Consider the following 9,444-nt stretch of genomic DNA (forward strand, 5'->3'; position numbering starts at 1 on the left):
AGACCACCTTCACATGTCCTTATGGTACTTTTGCATATAGGAGGATGCCTTTTGGCTTGTGTAATGCCCCCGCCACTTTCCAAAGATGCATGATGAGTGTCTTCTCCGATTACCTAGAAACCATAATGGAAGTTTTTATGGATGATTTTAGCGTTTATGGAAAAGACTTTGACTCATGCTTTCATAATCTTTCTCTTGTATTGCAAAAATGTGAAGATGTTAGTCTTGTTTTAAATTGGGAAAAGTGTCACTTCATGGTCAATGAAGGAATTGTTTTGGGTCATTTAATCTCGGAAAAGGGCATCGAGGTCGATAAAGCTAAGGTTGAGGTGATAGAGAAACTCCCACCTCCCGTGAATGTTAGAGGGGTGAGAAGTTTTCTCGGTCACGCGGGTTTCTATCGCCGTTTCATAAAAGATTTTTCAAAAATAGCGAAACCCCTCACTCAACTCTTACTTAAAGATGCCCAATTCCATTTCACTGATGAGTGTGTTGAAGCCTTTAATAGAATCAAGGAAGCACTAATCTCGGCACCGATCATTCAACCTCCAAATTGGGAACTACCGTTCGAGATTATGTGTGATGCTAGTAACTACGCCGTTGGAGCGGTTCTTGGCCAACGGGTAGGAAGAGCTCTTCATGACATCTACTATATAAGCAAGACTCTTGATCCCTCCCTAGTGAACTATGATACCACCGAGAAAGAGCTTCTTGCCATTGTCTATGCTTTGGACAAATTCCGTTCCTACTTACTTGGATCCAAAGTGATTGTCTTTTCGGATCACCGTGCTCTCCGACACCTCTTGATAAAGAAGGAGGCAAAACCAAGGTTGTTAAGATGGATTTTGCTTCTTCCAGAATTCGACTTGGAGATAAGAGACAAGAAAGGAGCCTAAAATGTAGTGGCGGATCACTTGTCAAGGATCCGGTTTCATGATGAACAAGGAGAAACGCCGATCAATGACTCATTTCTCGACGATATCTTGATGGCCATTCAAACACAACTTGAAAGGCACATCACCCCATGGTTTGCCGATTATGCCAACTATATCATTGGAAAAGTACTCCCTCCAAATTTGAACTACAACCAAAGGAAGAGGTTCTTATTCGAAGTAAAAAGGTACTTTTGGGATGACCCAAATCTCTACAAAGATTGTAGTGATGGGCTCTACCGGAGGTGAATCCCTCAATGGGAAGTCCAAGGAATCTTGGAAGGATGCCACTCGTCACCTTACGGTGGGCACCATGGAGCAAGAAGAACCATTGCAAAAATTCTTCAATCGGGCTTCTATTGGCCTACGATGTTTCAAGATACAAGGGCATTTATCATTCATTGTGATGGTTGTCAAAGGACGGGGAGTATCTCTTGGAGGAATGAAATGCCACAAAGGGGCATACTAGAGGTGGAGATATTCGACGTTTGGGGGATCGACTACCAAGGGCCGTTTGTGACATCCAATGGGAATAAGTATATCCTTGTGGCCGTAGACTACGTCTCAAAGTGGGTGGAGGCAATTTCCACTCCAAACGATGATGCAAAGACGGTCACCAAGCTCTTCAAGAAAATAATCTTCCCAAGATTCGGAGTCCCTAGAGCAATCATAAGTGATGGAGGAACGCATTTTCATCAAAAAAAGCTCGCATCCCTTTTGACCAAGTATGGTGTTCAACATAGAATCGGCTTAGGATATCATCCTCAAACAAGCGGTCAAGTTGAAGTTTCGAATAGAGAGATCAAGCAAATTCTTGAGAAAGTTGTAAACAAGACCCGAAAGGATTGGAACACAAAGCTTGATGACGCTCTTTGGGCCTATAGGACGGCCTATAAGACTCCCATAGGAGCCTCTCCTTACAAGCTTGTTTATGGAAAAGCATGCCATTTGCCAATCGAATTAGAGTACAAAGCTTTTTGGGCAATCCGAGCCCTTAACCTTGATCTCAAATTAAGTGGTCAAAAGAGGATGATACAAATTCAAGAGTTGGAAGAATTCCGACTACAATCTTATGAGAATTCCAAGATCTACAAGGAAAGGACAAGATTGCTCCATGACAAGAGGATCAAGCAAAAAGCCTTGCACAAAGGGGATAAAGTCCTTCTATTCAATTCCCGATAACGACTCTTTCCCGGGAAGTTGAACTCTAGATGGATGGTGATACCCGTCGTTGTGAGTACCAAAAATAAAATTTATTTTTCCTATTAAGACTCACAAAAGCTAGTGGTAACAGGGTCGAACCACAGAGAGGCAGATGTAATTATTAGATGTCTAATTTTAGTCTAAGGTAATAGTGTATGGGGGTTGAGTTGATTTGGTCTATAGCTAAAGGCAAATAAAGACAGTAAACTAATTAAACGGATAAAAATCAAGGATTAAAAGGGTGCAAGGATGGTCGGTTCACTATAGTTTCAGCGGCAGCAAACTGGGTAGGTCTAAAACAATCACGTGAGACGGGAAAAGAAGAGGTCCTTTCGGTCCACTCTCACAGGTAGCATCTTTCGATCTCGCTACAGGTCCCTAATACCACTAATACTGACTTTCGTCCTGAAAAGTGACTAAAGGTTTAAATTAATCTATCTTTCGATCTAATTAATCTACTCGTCTTAATTAAGTAGGCTATTTCCCTTCCCTATCTTTCGATCTTTATCGGGTCGGTCAAATCCTAGGTATTCAACTGGTCGCGTGCACTCGATTCGTCAAACACAACAATTAAAACAAGTAAAACGAAACAATCTCAGCGTGGCCAGTCGATCGACCAGGGAACCCAGTCGATCGACCGGCAAGCGATTTCAGGCCATGTTAAATCTAATGCCGCCTAACCTACAGTTCCCCTACATCCTAGCACAATTAATTTAGCTACTCATGGTACTGATAAAAACAACAATAATGATAACGAAATAAACTATTGAATTCATACTTATAACGATTATATAAGCAAATAACATAAACGATAATTGGCCTCGGGATACTAACTAGCAATTCTATGTCTAAGAATGCAAATAAAGTAATAAACTGGAATAAGAGCAGAATAGTACCGGACGGAATTTCAGAAGAAAGATCAAACCAAATGCGAGAGTAAATTGTACGAAACAATATCCCGAACCCTAATTTGATATTCTAAAACTGATAAAGAATTTACTGAAAACTGAATGTATATAACTTGATAATCGTATCTGTAAACTAGGTTACGTTTTATAGCAAACTCACGAAACTTTATTCTTAAACCTAATATGGCTTTGGGCTTCAAGTTTCTCGATCTATTGATTCACGTCTGAAGTAGCGGTTTGGTCGATCGACCATTGTGACCGGTCGATCGACTGAACTGCAGTGTACAGTAGCCTCTGCTTATCGTGTGATGGTCGATCGACTAATGAGGTCAGTCGATCGACTGCTTTAGCTGGTACTTGACTTCTATATTCTCGTGGATTTGTCTTTCGGGCCTCGAAACGCGCACCAAGCTCGTTCCTTAAGTAAATACTTCATGTCAAATGTAATGCAAGATACTCGGGGACGGATTTAGCTTGATTTCTACCCATTTCCGCATAAATCTGCAATATTACACAAAAATACAAAAGTAGACGAAATGGGGCAAATAGTAGCCTTAAACTACATAAATGAGCTCTGAAATGCGTGTAAAATGAGGTGTAAAACATCATATAAAAGACACGCATCAAACTTCCCCAAACCAAACCCTTGCTTGTCCCCAAGCAAGAATTAGACTCGATCTAAAGGAACGAGTTCAATCTCAGAGCGAAATGCAGTTGAATAGCCTAAACTGATTTAATGCACAACCAACAATCAATTAGAGATGTAAATCATGCAAATGAGTTATAGAGTCGTTAAAAACTGTTGAACCGTTGACTATAGAGACTTATCAAATTGGACTCTCACGGGTCGCTCAAATCTCTCAATAAATACGGGTGAATATAAGTATAAGATAGAAAGAATTCATTATGTTGGTGACACTCACCTAACTACGACCTATAAGAACATGCCTACAATATAATATGAAAGCAATCTCTACAACCGTACATATGCATTCCGACCGAACAAATGACCATGACACATGCCGAGGTATATATGGGATATGTGAGGTAATGGGCAGGAAAAGCAAAACATTTATGGGAATGTGGGGGTACAGGTGATCAAGCTAGTACCGTAACAAAACCATATGACAATATCCACTTCTTGCTCAAACTTCAACAACAAACGGGTGCTATAGCAAGCACAAAACTCACAATCTCCGTAATAAATGAACTCCCCATAATATATAAATGAAACATGGGAGCAAAAATCGCCATTTGATAAAGACTTGAATCGTGCGAGATGATTTTTTTCTTTCTCTTCTCGGGTCCCAGTCGATCGACCGATGATGCCAGTCGATCGACTGCCTATACAGTACAGCACTCTTTTTTCTTTTCTTTTTCGGATCATTTTTCTCTCTTTTTTTTTTCTTCCCGACAACATCTCAAACATGAGCATATGCTACCAAAAACGAAGTAACAATCCCAAAAACTAAACTACTAGCTTGACAAAGGCAGGCTAAATGTAGGATGTAGTTAACGGGACAAAAAGGCTATTTTTGGCAGTGTGGAGCTTATGGGTAAAAATGAGAAAAGGAGACCTCTTCCACATGTGTCAACTAACCACAAACCGAATGCATACAGGTATTAAGCAGATTAAGTTCATATTTATGCAAATTAATGTAACATGCCTCATAAGGAGTAATTACTCACAATCTTAAATGAACTGGTCATGAATGACACCAGTTATAGGCTCTAAAACTCAGAAATATAAGTAGTTTGCCAAAAATCAAAGTCAAGTCTAAGGTCCAGCAAATAAGTTAACGAAAACTCGTAGATATGCATTTACGATTCTACTAATAACATGCAATTAGAAAGGCTTAGGCGATAGAGCAAATGCAAATGCGATGTCATCATTGAAATACTACCGTTCCGACTTGACCTATATGCTAAAATAAACGTGTATTTTTTTGAAATTTTTGAATTTTTTCAAATGTTTTCAAATGTTTTTTTTTGAATTTTATATATATGAGAAACGAAACAAACAAATGAAAACTGAAATGTAAACGTGAATGCAAGCAAATGATATGCGACGCAAAACCCTTCCCCAAACCAAATCGCACAATGTCCCCATTGTGCAAAATCATGTAATGAAAGAAAAGAGAAACGGGAATTTGCGAGAAAATTAAGTAAATAAGACATGAAGTAAGGACTTGGAACTCACAAGACTTTAAGCGCAGCAAAAGGAAACCTCCCCAAACCAGCGTGAGCTAGGAGGTTTCAGTAGCTAGCAGTGCTACCAAAAAGTACCTAAAAAGACAAAAGAACCACGCATAAGTCCGAGAAAACAACTTTTGAAGCGGTACAATGTGCATAAGATGAAGAAATGAAGAAAACAGAATTATGTCGGAAAATAAAGAGAAGGAAAGACTCCCTTAATTCCGCAAAACGACCAAACACAGCAGGGGAAAGGTCGTTAATAGGTACAGCAGCAGGCAACGGTCGATCGACCATCTCACCCAGTCGATCGACCAGGTGAACAGGAACAGAAGCTCGTGGAACTGTGCAGCTCAGTCGATCGACCATAAGGGTCAGTCGATCGACTGGAAATACTGCTGCAACTTTCTGATTTCTCAATTAGCTCGAGAACTTGAGCTAATAAGGTCTAAAAACCTACAAATGCACAATAATACGCGCCCAAAATTGCGCAAAACCCAAAGTAACCATCCTAAGTGTTTAAAATCCTAAGCAAACGAAATAAATTGCGAAGTCTCGCGCACACAAAAGCAATAAATAAAAAGGTTCAAAAGCAAATAAAATGTAAATGTTTTGAAGAAGTCTCAATCAACTAATAGTTGATCAAGAACGGCCATGGAATGGCCCACTTGACTGGCTTCTGGTCACAAGAGGTAGCCTCAACAGTGCTCATCTTCTCAGCGGCACTCTTCTCAACTTCATCATCCGACAAGCTCAACGGATCAACATGTCGGACATCTTCCCACTCAATGACTTCCTCTGACTCGTCGGAATCCAGATCAGACTCCGTTGCTTTGACTGGCTCATCTTCCGGCTCCTCATCAGTGCCATAGCTAAGGCATCCTAGACCACCTCTTTGAACAATTGGCTCCTTCACAGCTGGAGCAACATATGGCTCTTCCTTCCCCAAACCAGCTCCTGCAATATCTAAAACAGTAGAATCTTCCCCCACTTTGCTCCCAATCTGGGGCGGAGGTGTCACAACAGGAGTAGGAATAGAGACATGCATATCAGGAAGTATAAAATAAGATTTCTTTTCAGAAACCGTATTGCAAGTGACAGGCCACATGGGGTCTTTCTTCCTAGCTGTATGGGCAAAGACAATGGAATGCTTGCCTACCTTAAAGGTCAAAGTTCCCAAACCAACATCAATAACTGCACCAGCAGTGTGCAGGAATGGTCTACCCAAAATGATAGGGATGTGGGCATCTTCGGGCATATCGAGCACAACGAAGTCAACAGGAAAGAAAAACTTCCCTATTTGCACGGGGATGTCCTCTAAGACTCCTATTGGCTGGACCGCAGAGTGATCAACCATCTGTACTGTCATGTTGGTTACTGCAAACCTAGTCAATTTGAGCTTCCTAGCAAGACTCAAGGGCATTATACTAATACTGGCTCCTAGGTCACATAAGGCTTTCTCTATAGGAAATGTGCCAATATTACATGGGACAGAAAAATAACCCGGGTCTTCTAGCTTAAGGGGTGCAGTATGGGTCAAATAAGAGCAGGTCTCCTCAGTTAGTGCGACAGTATGCACAGTTTCAAGTGACTTCTTTTTAGACAGTAATTGCTTCATGAATTTTGTGTAGGCAGGCACTTGATTGACTAATTCGAGGAAAGGAACTTGCACATTTAAACTACGAATAACCTTTTCAAACTTATTAAATGATACATGTTCCTTTGTCGGCACCAATCTCTCTGGATAAGGGGTTGAAAGTAGCAACTTGGCCCTCTTCTCTAGATCTCTCATGCCGGCATCGGTGGACTTTGGCTGGAAGTCCACAACCTTCTCCTTGTTGTAGCTCGACCCCTCTTCAGACCGTCTCAAATGTGAACCATTAATCGACAGAGGGTCGTACTTCGGAACCGGAACGGACCCATCAGCATTCGGGTCTGTCCTCAATATTTTTGGGCCAGTAGTACCCCGAAACAAGTGATCCCTCAGGTTATCGGGCATTGGAGGACGAAAAGAATCACCTTCAGCAGCAATTTCAGTCGATCGACCAGGTTGGTCAGTCGATCGACTGACTTGTACAGGTCAAGAAGCTACTGTTTGTCGCACTTCAGTCGATCGACCGGGTATGTCAGTCGATCGACTGACATACCTGCTGATCGTCTTTTTCTTGCTTTTGTTCGTTCCAGCTTTCTTCTGACTCGGTTCTGCGTCATCTTTTTCAGGGGCATCCTCTATCATAGCAGGCCCTTCAAGGGTAGATCCGCTCCTCAAAGTGATAGCATTAAGGGTCTCTTTTTGCTCCGTCTGAGTCGGTAAGTGTCCCGGAGCTCGAGTTGTGTTCTTGCTAGCCAATTGAGCAATTTGGCTCTCCAACATCTTCATCCCGGCCTCTCTAGCCTGGGATTCCTTCAGCAACAAATTCTTCAACTCATTGAAATCAGAACCTTGGGTTTGTTTCTTTCTTCTTTGTGGGACATACGGGGGCTTTTGGGCTGTTGTTGCTTATGAGGGGGCACATAGTTCATTTGTTCTGCTTTGTTCTTTGTGGAGGTTGAGTCGGATTCAAGACATTTTGGCTACTCCACCTCAAGTTGGGGTGGACATTCGGCTCATAGTAAGTATTTGTCTGCCTATAATGTTGAAAGGCAGCGCAAGACTCGAAGGGACTAGGACAATTGTCTGAAACATGTCCTTCAGCTCCACATCTTTTACAGACGAAAGGACCGTCTGAAACAGCGTTTACATGGTAAATCCCTCCTTTGGAAGCTCCTCCCAACTCGTACTTGTCAAATCTCGCCGTGAGAGCTTCTAATGCAGCTACAGAAGGAGATTCAGCAGCTCTCCTTTGATTTCCCCAGGAATTCCCATACTCAGCTTTGTGGGTGGCCAAGTCATCAATGATCTTCCACCCCTTAGTCTCCCCCGTATTCTCCTGGAATCTGCCATTAGCTGTCGCATCCAGGATAGCCCTTTGATCGTCATAGAGCCCATTGTAGAACTGATTGCATAGGCTCCACTTCTCAAACCCATGATGCGGAATGGTTCGCACCAGCTTCTTGAAACGGACCCATGCCTCATGGAAGTTCTCATCTGGCCCCTGTTTAAAGCTCGTGATTTGAGCTCTAATAGCATTCGTCTTTGAGGCAGAAAATTATTTCTTGTAGAATCCCAAGGCTAAAGAATTCCAGTCGGTGATCCCATTAGCAGCTCGGTCCAGATCTCTGTACCACTCCCTTGCAGCATCGCGGAGTGAGAATATAAACATGGTCTCCTTTATCTGGTCCTGGGTCACACCGGTCGGCGGGGGTATAGAGCAGCAATAATCAATAAATATCTCCATATGCTTGGCTGCATCTTCATTTGCAGCTCCCCCGAATTGGTTCCTCTCAACCAAGTTGATATAAGCAGGCTTCGGTTCGAATTTCCTATCAGCTCCCGGTAATTCGAACCCCTTGTATAGATTTGCGGTGTCGGCTCGAGTGACTTGCTATACTCGCTTCTTCACCATGACTGGAAATTCGGAGATGTGACTTGTCTCGGTGAAGAAGTGGAAATGGGTGATGAAGGTGGATCCTCCTCGTATAGCTCGTTCTCGTAGTAACTAGACAGAGTACTCTGCTCTTCCTCTGTCGGCAGTACTCTAGATGATCGTCTCAACTCACGCGAAGTCTTCTCAATCTCAGGATTGAAAGGTACTAATTCACCACCCTGTGACCTGCACATAAGAAGAAACTACAAAAAGAATATGAGAATAGTTTAAGGAACGAATGTCCCTTAAACTAACAAACAGACTAAAATAAAACAACTAAAAATTAGAACAATTGCCTCCCCGGCAACGGCGCCAAAATTTGATACCCGTCGTTGTGAGTACCAAAAATAAAATTTATATTTCCTATTAAGACTAACAAAAGCTAGTGGTAACAGGGTCGAACCACAGAGAGGCAGATGTAATTATTAGATGTCTAATTTCAGTCTAAGGTAATAGTGTATGGGGGTTAAGTTGATTTGGTCTATAGCTAAAGGCAAATAAAGACAGTAAACTAATTAAACAGATAAAAATCAAGGATTAAAAGGGTGCAAGGATGGTCGGTTCACTATAGTTTCGGCGGGAGCAAACTGGGTAGGTCTAAAACAATCACGTGAGACGGGAAAATAAGAGGTCCTTTCGGTCCACTCTCACAGGTAGCATCATTCGATCTCGCTACAGGTC

The 9,444-nt window shown here is 42.0% G+C and overlaps 1 non-coding gene across 1 annotated transcript; it reads left to right on the forward strand.

Annotated features, from left to right (window-relative positions):
* Nucleotides 1-8,257: 8,257 nt before the first annotated feature.
* On the forward strand, nucleotides 8,258-8,364 carry LOC141616173 (small nucleolar RNA R71). Its single transcript, XR_012530536.1, has one exon. It is a non-coding gene; the product is annotated as a small nucleolar RNA R71 (small nucleolar RNA).
* Nucleotides 8,365-9,444: the final 1,080 nt, after the last annotated feature.

Source organism: Silene latifolia, chromosome 11 (genome assembly GCF_048544455.1).
Source record: "Silene latifolia isolate original U9 population chromosome 11, ASM4854445v1, whole genome shotgun sequence".
Lineage (NCBI taxonomy): Eukaryota > Viridiplantae > Streptophyta > Magnoliopsida > Caryophyllales > Caryophyllaceae > Silene > Silene latifolia.